The 16,454-nt window shown below is 39.0% G+C and overlaps 1 protein-coding gene across 1 annotated transcript in view; it reads right to left on the reverse strand.

Annotated features, from left to right (window-relative positions):
• Positions 1–16,454, reverse strand: part of Mid1 (midline 1) — an 87,173-nt gene that overhangs the window by 40,648 nt on the left and 30,071 nt on the right. The gene's annotated exons all lie outside the window — the stretch shown is intronic.

Consider the following 16,454-nt stretch of genomic DNA (forward strand, 5'->3'; position numbering starts at 1 on the left):
CAATGAAAGGGATTCTAATACTTCAGTTTGTATATAAAACTGAGCCAAGGAGAATTGAGTCAGAGCAGAAGGTATTACTGTAATTCATCTAATATGTTTACACACACACACACATACACACACACACACACTTTACCCTGAAACCCTCTCACACTGCAGTCAAATATTAGAGGACCTACCTCAAGTGGGTGAGTTGGGGGGCAGAGAGGGAGGGAGGGGGAGAGAGAAAGAGAGAGAGAGAGAGAGAGACAGAGACGGAGACGGAGACAGAGAGAGACGAGTCAACATTAGAGTCTTTGGAGGAAAAAGCCAGAGTAAAAGACAGTATTTTCAATGTGTAATACATTGATTTAATGTTTAACTTTTGGTGTTGCGAGGATCAGTCTCATGGCCTTGCACATGGTCCAGTCCACTACTGAGATACATCCCCAGACATGCACAGTTAACATTTCTTCACTAACCTTTTTTTCCACTCTAAGAACATAAGTTTTCAGGGGCCAGGAGCGTGGCTTAGTGGTAGAGTGCTTGCCTAGCATGCATGAAGCCCTGAGTTTGAGTCCACAGTGCCACATACACAGAAAAGGCCAGAAGTGGTGCTATGGTTCAAGTGGTAGAGCTCTAGCCTTGAGGAAAGCCCAAGGACAGTGCTCAGGCCCTAAGTCTAAGACTCAAGACTGGCCAAAAAAAAAAAAAGGAATATAAGTTTTCAGAAAAATAAACCATGGAATCCTTTCCTAAAGTACATTTGGTAGGAAATGATAATAATATTATAGCACATATAAGCTATTTGAAATCTTGTTGAAAATAATTTGGTCTTAAAAAGTTCAAGTCCATATATTAACCATAAAGGCAGGACTCTGTTACTTATCTGCTATGGATAAAAACATAACACCCAGAAATCATGTGATAAGACTTTTTTTTCCCCTTCAGGTTTTCAAGATTATGTTGGAAGAGGCAGTGATATCCCATTAAAAATGATAAAATTGTGGTGAACAACATAATCAAATTATTCTTATAAATAATTAAGAGGCAATAAAACTGCCTGGCAAAATGCTAATGGTAGTGCCTCAAAGTTTCAAACTTCACACTAAGATTTGTTTACTCCCATGAGTTGGACACAGAATATGGCTATCCAAGATGTTGATGATGTTGTTGCTAATTTATCACCCAAGTAAAAGTTTCAAATAATAACTACAGCTAAAGAAGGAAACAGTTCAGAGCTCACGGAATTGGGAAGTCTTCCTCGGATTGAAATGCTAGGTTTTTATTACTTACTAGTTGTATGTTCTTGGATGTTTACCTACACTCTCCATTTTTCAAGTTTCTGATCTATTTAATAAGGAAATATGAGCTCTTACCTACTAGAGCAAACGTGATAGCATTGACTATCTCACAATGCACAGGATCCCACAACAGAGAGATGGCCATCACAAATGCCACTACAGCCAAGGCTCAGCAACTTGGTAAGAACTAATGAATGAATACAGGGAAAGCCACTGAAACATGCTCAGCACAAGGCAGTTACAAGAGCAATGGGAACTTTCAGTGTTGTTCATCTGGAATGTTCATGTACAAGTAAGTTATAGACTCTTGGGTCTGTCAGCCTATGCTGATTATCTGATTATGTAATGACACTGGATGCAATAACAAAAACCCAAACTCTACAGTCTCTTGATACTTAAATCCTAGATTCCATGAAGGCTGCCTTTCAAACAAATGGATGGTGGGAAAGGAAAGGCAGAGTAGAGGCTTCCATGGTGTAAACCAGAAGTTGGGTAACATTTCTTGCAAAGTGTGAGACAATAAATATTTTAACTTTATGGGCCATATGGTCACTCAGCTATTCAACTCTGCTGTTGGAATGAGAAAGCAGCTACAGACAGTATGAAACCAAATGAGTCTGACTGTGTTCCAATACAACTTTACTTACAAAAACAGGACATACGTCAGATTTGGTCTGAGGATCTTAGTTTGCCAACCTCAAGTATAAGGAACAGATAAAAGATTTCTGAGTCAAAGGGCTACAGATGTGAAAAATATATTGAATCTGAGAGTGTTTGCTTATTTTCAGAAAATAAGATTTATAGACAGTCTGGTATATAATAGATGTTCAATCAGTATTAGCTATCTTCCTTCTAGGAATGGATAATTACGCTTACCAGATCTGTGATGCCGATTTCTGTCCTAGTTTTAACAAGAGCTGTCTTTCCTGATATATTTTTCCTATATACTCAGCTGACTTCAACTTTAGATTCTTGATTCACAGATTTCCCTTTTTGTGTTTAATGGTAACCTTGTTGAAAGCAGTTCCAAAATGAAGAAGCAGAATGGAAGGTGTTGCTCATACTTCATTCAAAAACAATAATCTCCTCCCTTCCTTTTGTTTATTAATTGTACACTTCATAAAACAAATGCCCTACACCCTTCCGTTTGGGCTAGGCACATGGAATTCTTTTAAAAAATCTATTAATCTGTCATGAACACTTATCTCTATCAACTTTTGATACATTTTCTCAAACATAATCATGTACTATAAGAAATTTTCAAAACAATTATTTAGTAAAAAACCAGCAATTTTTTGAGGGTGAATAATTAAGTTAGAGAAGATGATTACTGACAAAGTGCCAGGAAAGATGGAGTGATATATTTCATAGACAGGAAGTTGCTTCTAATGGAAAGAGGAAACTTTTATTCCATAGCCTTATATTAATTATTTTCTACCTCACATGTCACTTCTCATTAAGTGGCATTCTTTCTAGTTGCTGTGCCATGATTCCTGAACAGTGATGTACTGGAAGATTACCAAGTTAAAACTATTCAGGCTTGGGTTATTTAAATAACCTGATCCTCCATAAAGTTCTAGGCAATGAGGATCATATCCTTAGTCTCTGCTATTCCATACAGCGAGTGAAGTATACTTGGTTATAGCCCTGACAAAATATAAACCTGGAGGTGCAACTGGAAAATGTTAAGACTTGTTCTGTCTTTAGTGTGTGTGTGTGTGTGTGTGTGTGTGTGTGTGCATGCACACACTGGCTCTGGGGCTTGAGCTCAGGGCCTAGATGTTGTCCCTGAACTTCTGTTGCTCAAGGTTAATGCTCAAGGTTGCGAGCTTCCAATGGCTAATTGCAGGTAGGAGTTTTCATGGACTTTCCTGCTTGGGCTGGCTGGCTTTGAACCACAATCCTCAGATCTCAGCCTCCCGAGTAAACAGGATTGCAGGTGTGAGCCACTGTGAGATGTACGAATCTTGCCTGATTGTTGCTACTTCAGAATGCCAGCACATGCTCACAAGCTGGCTTTTGAATATCTTTGCTTTCCAGTATTGAATGTTCATGTTTATGCAAATATAATGAGAGAGAGGAGGGTTTCTAGAAACAGCATGCTCAGGAACAGGAAAAAGGACTTGTGCCATTATTTCATTGTGGAGGTGGCTAGCGATGCTGTTCTCAGGCAGTTTGGGCCTCTCCTGCCCTCCACCATTCCTGACCTTAGGACCGCAGTCAACCTACAAGTATTCATTTGTGATAGACCATAACTGGTCTAAATTTGGGCAAAGGCTGGTAAAGCTGCCTGGGAAAGAAAACAGAAAATCTAGAAAGCCAGACTCAAAGATAGATTTCCTTATCTACAGACCTGTTGCTTCCATCATTTCAACTCACTGTGGAATTATTATTGACTTTCTAAAACAATGGTTTTAGAGCTTTAAGCCTCTGCAGCGTAACTTTATCTTTTTAAAGGCTGCGTTAAGGAGCACTTGAAAAAAAAATTCTCTCCCTTCCTCCAACCCCCTTCCTTCCTTCGCTTTCTCCCTTCCTTCATTACCTGAAAGGTCAATGTATATTTCTATATACAAGCTTGACAGATGTTCCCTTCTCACTTTCCTACCTGGGAAACAGAAGACTGTTCAGCGTGGCAGGATCAGAGTTGGGTGGGGGCTGGGTAGGGCATCCTGCCAGGTAATGGAAACACTGCTTGCTTTAATTTTATTGCCAAGAACAAAGCCTTCTTATTGTTTAATAGAACCCTGAAAGGCGGGCCTCATTGGCATAGTTCTGCTTTTTTTTTTTTAAACCACAAACAAGAGGAATTCTTTAAGGCCATTTCATGAAAAGCAGAAGGAAAAAGAACCTTATTCTGCAAAAATTAAAGTGATCCTTTGTTTCAGCAGCCAGAGGCTGATTCCAGATGAGCATTTACATGGGTCTTCTTTACCAGAGCATCTGTAGACACTATCTGCATGGCTGTTTATCAACAGATTATCTCACAGTGATGGCAGACATGAAGAAGGAACCACACAGAAATGAACTATCTAGCTTCTTTAGCATCCATTTGGCTTCATTAGCTTCCGATAGCATGCTAAAAATGAAATCGTTTGCATCAAAATTCAAAGGCGAGGTGGCTTCTTAGTTTCAGGTTTTACTTCTTTCCCTTCCTCTCCCCCCAACATCCCCAGTGAAGGTATAGGAAATCAAAGTTATTGGGTTCCAGAGATTTTTGTAACAGCCTTAGCAGCTAAGGAATAGAAGTGAGAGGAAACAAAGTTGACCTGGTCCTCTATAAATATGCAGGGTGCTACCAGTGTAATATATGAAGCAAAAGTTGAGGACTTCAGGTATCTTCTCATTGCTGATTTTTGAGAATATGTGTGTGCATGCATGCATTAAGAGTCTGATATCAAAAACATAACCCAGTAAGTCATCTTCAGAGCTAGTTTGACTAAGCCCCCTACATGTATCAAAGTTTTCTGCTTGAAGTCTTTTCTCCAACTTCATTCTAAGGGGGTATTGGGTCATATTTTCTTTTACAAGCCACAAAGGATAGAAATGAGTATCCTAGAGAATAAATCAAAAGACAGGGGTTACAATAAAGAAGAAGGAGACCTTCTGTGACTTCTTTCAGGGCGCAGAAATAATCTGCTCCCTCTGTAAACTGCTCTCCCCTTTTTACTTCCTTTTGCCAATTCCATCTTCTTTACCCAGGTCCAATAACAGAGCTCTCAGGCTGCGCAAGATTTTCGTGTCTTTATCATTTACGAATTGCTCCTAGGGATATATGGCTACTGAAATCTGCCATTTTAGAAACACTGTCCTGGGTAAAATCTTCTCAAGAAGGGAATTTTTTGCTGGGGAGCCTATTATCTTAGTTACTCAGGAAGCTGAGATCTGACAACTGTGATTAGGAGTTAGCCTAGTCAGGAAAGTCTCTGAGACATCCCCAATTAAACAGCCAAAAGCTGGAAGTGGAACTGGAGCTCAGGTGGTAGAGTGACATCCTTGAGTTAAAAGGGGAATGGGGCCTGGAGTTTGGCCTAGTGGTAGAGTGCTTGCCTAGCATGCACGAAGACCCAGGTTCGATTCCTCGGTATCACATACATAGAAAAAGGCCGGAAATGGTGCTGAGGCTCAAGTGGTAGAGCTCTAGCCTTGAGAAAGTCCAAGGACAGTGCTCAGGCCCTGAGCTCAAGCCCAGGACTGACAAAAAAAAGGGGGGGGATGGGGTCCAGTCCTTCAGCTAGAGAATGGCTGGTGTGTGCATATGTGTATATGTAAATATGCTGGTGCTGGAAGAGGAGCTAAGGAACCAGGTGATCACCAACAGTGAGAACCTACTTGCTGTACCCAGAAGACACCTGCTTATACCCTGACTCTGCCCAAGGACTACATCTACATGAGCCATTAACTGCATTTACCCTTAAGCTTTGAAATTCAAATTACAAATCTCACTGTCTATTTGTAAATTCAACAAATTTTACAAAACTAAGAAGAATCACTCATAGGAGGGCCTTGAGTGAGGCAGTGTTTGAGTCATGCAAGTTGAATAAACTCAACTTCATTGACCAATCAATTCTAAATAGAAATTAGCTAATTAATTTCTTAACACATTTTTTGACGTGGAGGCACATTTGCATATATTTACATAAACATCTCAAGGGATTGTAGAGTGGGTTTTGATAACTAACACTATTAAGAGCTCAATGAAGATACAAAACATTTGTATATCCCTGAAAATACCCTCAAGTGCTTCTTCCCCTCAGTCTTCTCCTCCTGGGTATTATCTTTCCAAGTTTTACTACCAAATTCCTACAGTATTTTAAACTAAATTTACAAACGTAACATGCTCAATTTACCTTATGAGCAATTCAAATCGCTCACAGAATAAAATTAAAATTAATCCTTCCTAAGTCCTTAAGTAGCTCTTATAAATCTAATAAATTAAACTTACAAATAGTGCATGGTGCAACTCAGGTTCTCTTGAACATTGTGTTTTGATTTCCAATCTGAAGTCCCAGGTCTGAAATAAATTCTATGTATGAAGCTGGAATCTTAAAGCAAATGCCAAATTTTGTAGTATGTCATATTCTCTTCAAATGCTATCAATTACTTACACAAAAACATATAATATAAACTAATTATTCTGTGGTATAGTTTAGGGGTTAATCTTTATATATAAACCTCAAATTTCCTGGGAAAGCAGAACACAAGAACATTATTTTACTTTCTAAGATTTTTTATGGTATTGGGATTTGAACTCAGGACTTCATACTTGCTTGGCAAATGCTCTACTACTTGAATTATGTGCCCAGCCTTTAAGAATCTTGTTTACTGAAAGAAATAAATTTGTCAACTCCAAGAAGTTGAAGTTACTAGTTTAACAGTTAATGGTCAAAGATTTAAGAAGTTTACAAGACTACAAGGGTCCCTATCTCAACTGTGAAGGTAGCCACTGTAGCTCAGTGAGGTTTTGTTAAGGGTGGAGTTCTCATAACTCAGGAAGAGAGCCCTAATTTTACCCTTGGGGATGTAGCTTTCTAATTACTTCTTTCAATTCTGTCATTTGATTTGGGTAGCAATTCAGTTACTAGTCTAGTTATATTTTATTGTGTGGATCTCTCTCTCTCTCTCTCTCTCTCTCTCTCTCTCTCTCTCTCTCTCTCTCTCTCTCTCTCTCTCACACACACACACACACACACACACACTCACACCGGACTGGTCTTGTGCTCTCAATCCTCCTGCTTCAGCCTCCTGAGTGCAGGGATTCTTGGCATGGGCTATCATATCATATCCAGCTCAGACTCATTTTCTTTATTTGTTGTTTTATGTTATGTCTGGCTCCAAGCCATATCTATATGGTCACTTGGGAGACATTCCCACTAATGACTATTAGGATAATTATCACATGGCCACAATTGTTTTTCATGCACATTTTCCTAAGTTCCATCATTTTTGCTTCCCTACCATTACTATCTCCACTCGGTTATGGGATCATAACAATGTTATAGTATGATCCATTCCTGATACCCGCAAGTAAGAAAAGAGATACCATCTTCCCACTCGTATGGAAGGTGATAGACACTTTCTTGCATGGGCTTCTGGCAGCGCAATAACCACCTTGACTAGTCAGAGAATTAGAGTCCTGATGGGTTCATCGCCTCTTATACATGAACTTGATGACATGTAGAGCGAAAAGCGCTCTGCAAGGACAGTAAAAGCTCCACCATAAATTCCTCGGCTGAGAAGTTACCTCATTTGGTTGTAAAATCTTTATGTGTTGCTCCTCACTGAGAGTCTTTTACATGTAGTGGCAGCCTCAGGCCTTCCAAATAGCTGAATTTAAATTTTCCTATTTTTGTTTAAAATGAAAATAACCAGGACTACAATTACACTCTTGTTAATGGAAATTGTAGATGCATGACTCAACTCTTTTGCTGTGGAATTTCACAATTAGAACAAGGCTCTTTAGTATTTCCTATAACATTTAACAATTAAAAATAGAAGCCAACTGAACGAAAGTAAAGGATGATATATCTGGTTTTTCACATAATCTATCATTATTGTATACAAAGATAGTTTGGGCTTGATTGTCAGAAAGAAAACGATGTTCTACCTATTTATTGAAAGAAATAATTTTAGCTAGACATTAGCTTCAGAAGTAAAAGGGTTTGGTTTAGTTACAAAACCGTGGCTGTTAGTTGCGATCATGCTTATCTCTCAGTGGAATGGACAAGAACTTATTATAAAAGAACCCAGATTTCTACCTGTTCACATGGAGTCATTTTCTCACTTTTGACGTGTTCACTGGGATACATTGAGCTAAGGTTATCTCTTACGAAACCTGAGTTCGAGCTACTATTATAATGTCCATTTTAAAATCATGTCATTTTATAACATGTCAGAAACATCCCCATCGTTGAGCCATTCAAGTAGGTTACTGGTCACTGTTTCAAGTCCACGAGATTATGGTGGAGAGACCACATTAAAATCCATCTGAAGGGCCGGGAGTTTGGCCTAGTGGTAGAGTGCTTGCCTAGCATGCACAAATACCCGGGTTCGATTCCTCGGTACCACATACATAGAAAAAAGCCGGAAGTGGTGCTGAGGGTCAAGTGGTAGAGCTCTAGCCTTGAGAAAGTCCAAGGACAGTGCTCAGGACCTGAGCTCAAGCCAGGACTGGCAAAAAAAAATCCATCTGAAAAACCATGATCTCTTCACTCCCAGCCACTGGCCTCCCAGTTACATGTAAGTATTAAAGTTGAAAACCTGTCTTCAGAGAGAGGTGCAAGGGAAGAAAGTGAACTCTGACCCATTTGGTAGGAGTTTAAACATGGCATAATTGTTCATCCTAGCCACAGTAGAAAGATTAACAAATGATGAAAACTTTGCATAATGCTTTTTGGGGGGAGGGGTGTTGGTTGTAGGGCTTGAACTCTGGGCCTGGGCGCTGTCCCTGAGTTCTTCAGCTCAAGGCTAGCACTCTGTCACTTTGGGCTACAGAACCACTTCCAGTTTGCTGGTGGTTAATTGTAGATAAAACTCTCACAGACTTCTGTGCCGGGGCTGGCTTTAACCACAATCCTCAGATCTCAGCCTTCTGAGATCATAGGAGTCAGCCACTGGCATCTAGCTTGCATAATGTTTTTAAAACTATTTTTCCCTCTGGAATGTTACTCTGAAAATAGTATCAACTAAGCCTTCTACTTACACATTTCTCAGATTAATCCCTAATTCCAAAATACTGAAAGGCTTGATAGTACTCTATCAGTATCCCTCATCAATACACCCACCAAAGTAGAAGGATCCAATGTGTGCTAGGAATCAGTATTTCTTTAATGTGAGGATATTGAATCTAGGGGGAGACATTCAAGTATGTGTTAGATACCGCTTTTATAAAGAATTCAATTTTCGCTGCACTAGGATAAAATATATTTGCTTCATAGTTGTCAGCTTTAGCAAACTTAGTGGCATAAGCAAAGAAATATTACCATTATACACATGTAGTAGTTTAAAAAAAAGTCATCTACTGACACAAAGTTTAGTTCAATTAAGATCAAAAATTCCTTTCCTCCCTCATCATAGGAACCCCAAACCCAAGATCCAACATCAGCAGAGTAGTTACCCTCACCTGCTTTCGAATGTTGTCATGTGTCCCACTGCATCATCTTTCCAGAGTAATTTGCACAGGAAAGCTTAGCTAAATGGGGGTTGCCTGATATGGTCTTTTTTAGTAAGGCCTAAAATCTGAATCTAAGTAATCTTTTATAGGGTACCAAGTAAGGTAGGAATCTGATCCTTATGTGAAGTGACAATGAGTCATAATTTTGGACATACATGACACCCCTCCCATACGAACAGAATCTACGAAACCCATATCATCCTCATGTCCACAAGACGTGTGTCTGGGTATGTGTGTATGTGTCCTCTGAATGTAGCCACACCCCAAGTCTCCCAGTCAAAAAATGCTATGTAATCACAAAACTGTTCACCAAAAAGATTCGGCTTTCTTTGTTAACCAAGTGACTTTTCCTCATTTCAAAATTTAGCAGCTTGATCGGGGACTTGACAGTTTCTCAAAAAGCTATATATCACCCAAGATAATTTATCCCTGTTAAAACTCTCAACTTACAGAGTACTTTACTGGAGCAGAAATCCAATAAATATGGCACTTAATTCACCCACTCACCCACAAGAAGTGTGTCACACCACATGCCAACACAGGAAGTCTCTGAGAGTCAGTAGGAGAACAGAGTTCCCATTAAAATAAAAGTAAAAGAAAAAAAGTAGTTTAAAAAGAAAACTAGGGGGGCCAGGAGTTTGGCCTAGTGGTAGAGTGCTTGCCTAGCATGCGCAAAGACCTGGGTTTGATTCCTCAGTACCACATACATAGCAAAAAGCCAGAAATGGTGCTGTGGCTCAAGTGGTAGAGCTCTAACCTTGAGAAAGTCCAAGGACAGTGCTTAGCCCCTGAGCCTAAGCCCGGGACTGGCAAAAAAATAAAAAAAAGAAAGAAAAAGAAAAAGACAACTAGTGCCAAAGAGAATTTTTAAAGTGACTACAAAGAATGCAAGATAAACCAAGGAGACCATGGGCAAGATTTTAACAAGATGCTGAATTCAGAGTATGACCTTCCAGCAACTACAGTAATCAGTTACATTTTCTCAACTGATCAATACCACTATCTCAGTATGGACCTATACTCCCCATCACTTGTAATGCCCCAAATGACCATCTGTTGTGTGTCAAGACATTGATTCTCCAAAATTATAGGATTTAATAACTGTCAGTGATTTTAACTGCTTAATAAAGCAGATCCTTTTATTTTTTAAAGCAAATGCAAAAGAGCGTGTGATAGTAAATAAACACATTTATATATGATATAAACCAGGTAAATTTTGTAGCTGGGTTCAACTCCTTTTGTGTCAATACTACTATTTGATGAAACAAGGTCTCACTATGTAAGCCCAAACTGGCCTTGAACTCTAAATCCCCTGGCCTCAGTTTCCTGTGTGCTGGGATTACAGATTGCACAGACCAAGTCTCACTCCTGATCCACATTTTCATTACTTTTCATAAGCTTGCCACAAACATGAGATAACTCTAAACTCATTCAAGGAAACACTTTACTGTACGCCTCTCTGGAAGCAAACAAAAACAGAGTTATCAAAACCCACTAAGTTTCTAGAATCCCAACCATCAAGTTATACACATATTTCCTGGGGGGAAAAATTAAAAATCCAAACAAAACCCTTTCCCGGGAGTCTCCCCAGTATTGCTCTTTCAAATCTTCTGTCCTGGGTGGAGAACTACCTTGACTTTCATACTCCCTTTTCTCTAGCTTTAAAAAAAAGGCACTTACACAATTAAAAGTCTATTTCATTTGCTTACTCTCGTTTATAAAACAAGTTATAAAAACAATGGGGGGGGAGGAAGGACCTTCAAATGCTTCCATTTTTAAAGAAAAGCAAAAATGAAACCCAAGGAGGAGGGGTGGACTTGTAAGGAAGTGCCATTTCCTTCTGAGTCGTGGGAAGGAATTCATTGACTTAATTTACAACAATTAGGAGTGGCCTCTGTGCTGTGTGGTTTTTGTTTTTTTTTTCTTTTTCTTTGTTTTGTTTTCACTCCAATTAGCCAGGGGAGTCTTTTCCCTGAGGAATGCTCAGTTGCAAATACAAGGACACCTTCAGGAAGAGGAAAAGGAAGGAGTAGAGTCTAGGAACCTAGGATGTGGACCAGGAAATGCTTTTCTACTTACTGCCTAACACATTCCACCACCTCTCTGGAGTGAATTGTGCCTTGGAAAGGCAACTGCTTGCACGAAGATATCCATCCTAATTTTCCTAAAAACATAAACACCATTTCTTGGAAAGAGTTAAGAGATTCTAAGCCCAACTGTGACACATATATGTGCTCTGACAGCTGGCAGCGAACCTTTGGGAGGAAAGTTTAACTCAGTCGCAACATGAAAGGCCTTTCCTTTTTTCTTTTCTGGTATATTTTTGGGGTCACTTGTAGGGCTTGAACTCAGGTCCTGAGCCTCTCTGTGCTCAAAGGTATGGATCTACCCCTTGAGCCACAGCTCCACTTCCAGGTTGTGGGTAGTTAATTGGAGATAAGAGTCTCACAGGGACTTTCTTGCCTGCCTGGGCTAGCTTCGCACTGGGATCCTCACATCTCAGCCCCCTAAATAGCTAGGCTTATAGGTGTGAGCTACCATGCCTGGCTAACATGTTTCTTTTCTATAAAGCTAGTTCCCCCTAGCCTTCCTATTCATTTTCCATATATTCAGCAAGAACTGGTCGTGGAGTGTGTGCACTCCTTCCTTCTCATCCCCACGCCTCCATTTGCCCTGGGAACAGTGCCTTTCCTCTTCTTCCCAATGGTGCTTAGAGCCACTGCATGAAGGCAGGCTTATGTCCTGGGCTTCCTTCCCCACTCACTAGCTGAAAGTAGTTTCTCACTTTTCATTTTTTAAAAAATTAAGTTGTAGGTGTTTTTTTGTCTTAATGGTGGTGGGGAGCCCCTTGGGAGAAGAAGAGTCCATTCATACTAAGGGCACAGATGAGTATGTCCCTTTAATAAATGCAAATATCTGATTGTGCAAAACTTTAAAACCTCTCTTTAGCAAACCACAGCTCAAGATCAATAGTCCCCAGAATTTATTTTCATCATAACGTAGCTGAGGTCTAAGGCTCCAGGTTGAAAGTCTGCACTGGCAGTAAGTTTATGAGACTCTTATCTCCAGTTGACCAGCAAAAATCTAGAAGTGGAAGTGTGGCTCAAGTGGTAGAGTGCTAGCCAAACAAGAGTATGTGGCCTTGAGTTCAGGCCCCAGTTATGGCAGGCACATGCATATGCGCATCTGTGAACACACACTTCTTGAAGAATACTAATAATTAGGAATAAGAGGAGAAATATAAGAACAGGTAGTGCTATGATCTTTATTTAGTCAATTTAATATTAAATCTTCATTTTTCTATTTAATTTTAACTGATTGTTAAATCTGACTCTATTTTATTTACCACGAGTAAATTCACAAAATGTATTCATCCATCAGTTGTTGCCATTCCAAAGGGTTTATACAATGCAATAAAAAAGAAATGAATACTCTTTTCTTCTTGCCTAGAATTATTCCAAATTGCATATATGTGTCTATTTACAAGTCTGCCACAACCAGTTCAGAAATACCTTTACTATAAAAGACTATCTCAATTAAAACAATAACTGATTCGCTACAATAGTTGGTCTTTGTCACTTTCTTTAATTTATCTCTCATCTGAAATAACTGAACATGATACAATACAATTTTCCATTATGCTAGGATGACTAGAATTTTATAAATACAAGCCATATTAATATTGTATTAGGAACAAGACATTTTTCTGAAATCACTACCAAGCATAATAGAAACCAGACACTGATGCTTTACGAAGTAACCAGCTGAAATTGAATGAAATAATCACCCAATCCATAAAGCATTTATAAGATGTACCATTAAGTACAGGTAATTTTTTTTTTACCAAGGAGAAGTAATTCTCTCTTATTATCCTAAACATCAAATGCCAGCACATCATTAAAATAAAATACAGCACATGGAGCTTTCTATTTTGTTCATCGACTCATTCATATAATGCATAGTCATGTTACTCTGCAATAATGAAAACATTATGCTTGTTCACTGGTATTTCTCATGTGGTTTAATCAACAAGGCTCAACCTGATCCCCGGGGAGATGATGGCCACAAGTGAATCCAGTCTAAGCAGAAGGTTAGAAGGGATTCTTCAACATGCTCTTGATGTAGTTGCTGTTTTCACCTGCCCAACTGCATTCAACCTGATGAAAGATGGTTCTACCCAGAGAATCACGTAGTTCTTAAAAAAATGGGACCCATGGCTTGAATCAATGAGCTCACTGGATAGCAGATCTAATTTGCTCTCAGATCCATTTTGCTCTTATTTCTCTCTTTCTTTCTTACTTTTTTTTTTTTGCCAGTCCTGGGTCTTGAACTCAGGGCCTAAGCACTGTCCTTAGGCTTTCTCAAGGCTAGAGCTCTACTACTTGAGCCACAGCACCACTTCTGGCTTTTTTTTTCTATGTATGTGGTACCAAGGAATCGGACCCGGGTCTTCATGCATGCTAGGCAAACTCTCTACCACTAGGCCAAACTCCCGGGCCTCTGTCAGCATCTTTTGAATGTCATATTCTCCTCTATTTATGATGAAACTCTGCTCATGGCACTCCGATGATGAGCAGTTGGAGTGGACAGTCAAGTAGAAGGGAACACCCCACCTCTTAGTCCTGTGGCAGAAAAGCTTAGCAGATCTAGAATTCAGGACAGTTGTCAACCGCCATGGTTCTCAGTAACCAATTTAAATTTCCAGTCAGAAATAAGGAACAGTAGAAGCTTTAGGAACATTAATTACTTCAAGCCTTTCTTTAAAGAACTAACATTTGCATAGTAGATCAGCTGTTAAACTGAGAGGATCTGAAATCATTTGTGCTAAGTTTTCTTGTGCTGAGGAATGTACCTTTGGCAAACATCTTCGTGTTGTATACATGAAATGCTAACCTCAATACGTGGAATACGTTAAAAAGAGTCGTTCTGATGTCTATAGGATTGGCTTAAGCCACAACTCATCTATAAAGTTTCAGGCAAACTGTACTCACTTCTTTCTTTATCATTTATCTTCTTTCTCAAATCTATACTTGTCTAATGTAGGGTATTAGAAAATGTCTCACATTTTTTGCATCACAAGAATGAAAAAAGTCTAATACTTTGAACTCTCTCATCATTAATTTTTTAAGCTGTATCCCAATGTCAGAGAGAAATGATGTGGATTTTTCATGTCAGTATGGGGGCTTGAATTCAGGGCCTTCACTTTTTTGCTTACGGCTGGTGCTCTACCACTTGAGTCACAGCTCCATTTCTGGCTTTCTACAAGTACACCGGATATAAGAATCTCACACTTTCTTGTTCAGGCTGGCTCTGAATGACGATCCTCTCAGATCTCAACTTCCTGGATAGCTAGGATTACAGTTGTGAACCACCAATGCCAAGCTATACATGAACTTTAGATTTTAAAAAAATGTAATGTTCAATCATGCCTGACTAGATACTGTACTGTTCTTCAACTGTTACTGCATGAAAGAACGCGGTCCTCAAATACATTGTGTTCTTTATTATTCTTTTAACTATTTTGCATCAAGTACTGCTGGTATGGGCACAGTGACAAAATACCTGATTTCTCTTTTGCAAATAGTTATTGTCAGAGATTTTAATTATATACTCAAAACATATTGCTTCTACAGCTGGGACTATCTGGGGAGTTTAATTTGCAAGCACTCAAAGTTGAAATTAACACTTTTTTTTGTACATTGTAGAATCACTGCAGGTTTTTTGTTAGTGGCATTTAACATAGATCAGAAATGGGTTAAATTATATCTTCCAAAATAATAAATTCGATGGCATGAATGTGAAATATTTAGAAACTAGGAGTTAGGAACTGTAGCTTATGCCTGTAATCCTAGCTATTGAGGAGGCAGAGATCTGAGGATTACAATTTGAAGCTAGCCTTAGTCGGAAGGCATACGAGACTCTGATCTCCAATGAAGCTTTCCCTTGCCCACCCCAAAAGCAGGAAAGTTAAGCTCAGAATACCTTCAAATACCTTTTAAGTACTGCTCTTTTTTGTCTTTCTGTGTAAGGCTGATTCAAATCTACAGTCATAAGAATGCTGGATCCAAGGAGAGATTAATGGGAGAGGAGGAGGTATCCTTGGGGATACAGTCTCTGAGGTTCTAGTTCTTCTCTGTGTCACCTATCTTACATGTTTAACTTCTAGAGAAGATCTAATTTTAAAAAGAAATTAATTTCTCACTTAGAAAGTGTGAGGCCAGGGCTGGGAGTTTGGCCTAGGGGTAGAGTGCTTGCCTCACATGCACCAAGACCAGGGTTCAATTCCTTGGTACCACATACACTGAAAAAAGCCAGAAATGTAGCCAGGTGATGGAAATAATCCAGATGCCCTACTGCAGATGAATGGATACAGAAAATGTGGTATATATACACAATGGAATTCTACATAGCCAACAGACAAGATAAAATAATGGCATTTACAGGAAAGTGGATGAATCTAGAGCGAATCATGTTGAGTGAGACAAGTCAAGACCTAAGGACCAAAAGGTACATGGTATCCTTAATATGTGGCTATTAAATCCAAACAGTACAACACAGAGAACTCAATATTTGCATACCCAATGCTATGGACATGGTATTGGAAATATAAACACAACTACAAAGACATAAAAACCTATGACTCTATAGACATAATGTTTCATCTCATAAATTAATATGTATCTATGATATACAAACCTTAGCCTAATTTTAATTATGTTCTAAAAACTAAGTGCCAGTGATTGTATAGAGATTCCCTTCTTGAACACTAGTTTGTTAAACATGTCATTTGAAATATGATGTAAAAATCAGTGTTAATAAATTCTTTAAATATCAGATGTAAAACTTTGTGGAACTTGTATGGCAGCATAGAATGATATATAAAAATAAATTCATCAAAATGTGGTTATCTCCGAAAAAAAAAGTGAATAAACATTTGCTTCCTTGCCTGCCCCCCACACACACAAAATAAAAAAAGAACCAGAAATGGTGCTGAGGCTTAA

Source organism: Megascapheus bottae, chromosome X, assembly GCF_031878675.1.
Source record: "Megascapheus bottae isolate mThoBot1 chromosome X, mThoBot2.hap1, whole genome shotgun sequence".
Taxonomy (NCBI): Eukaryota; Metazoa; Chordata; class Mammalia; order Rodentia; family Geomyidae; genus Megascapheus; species Megascapheus bottae.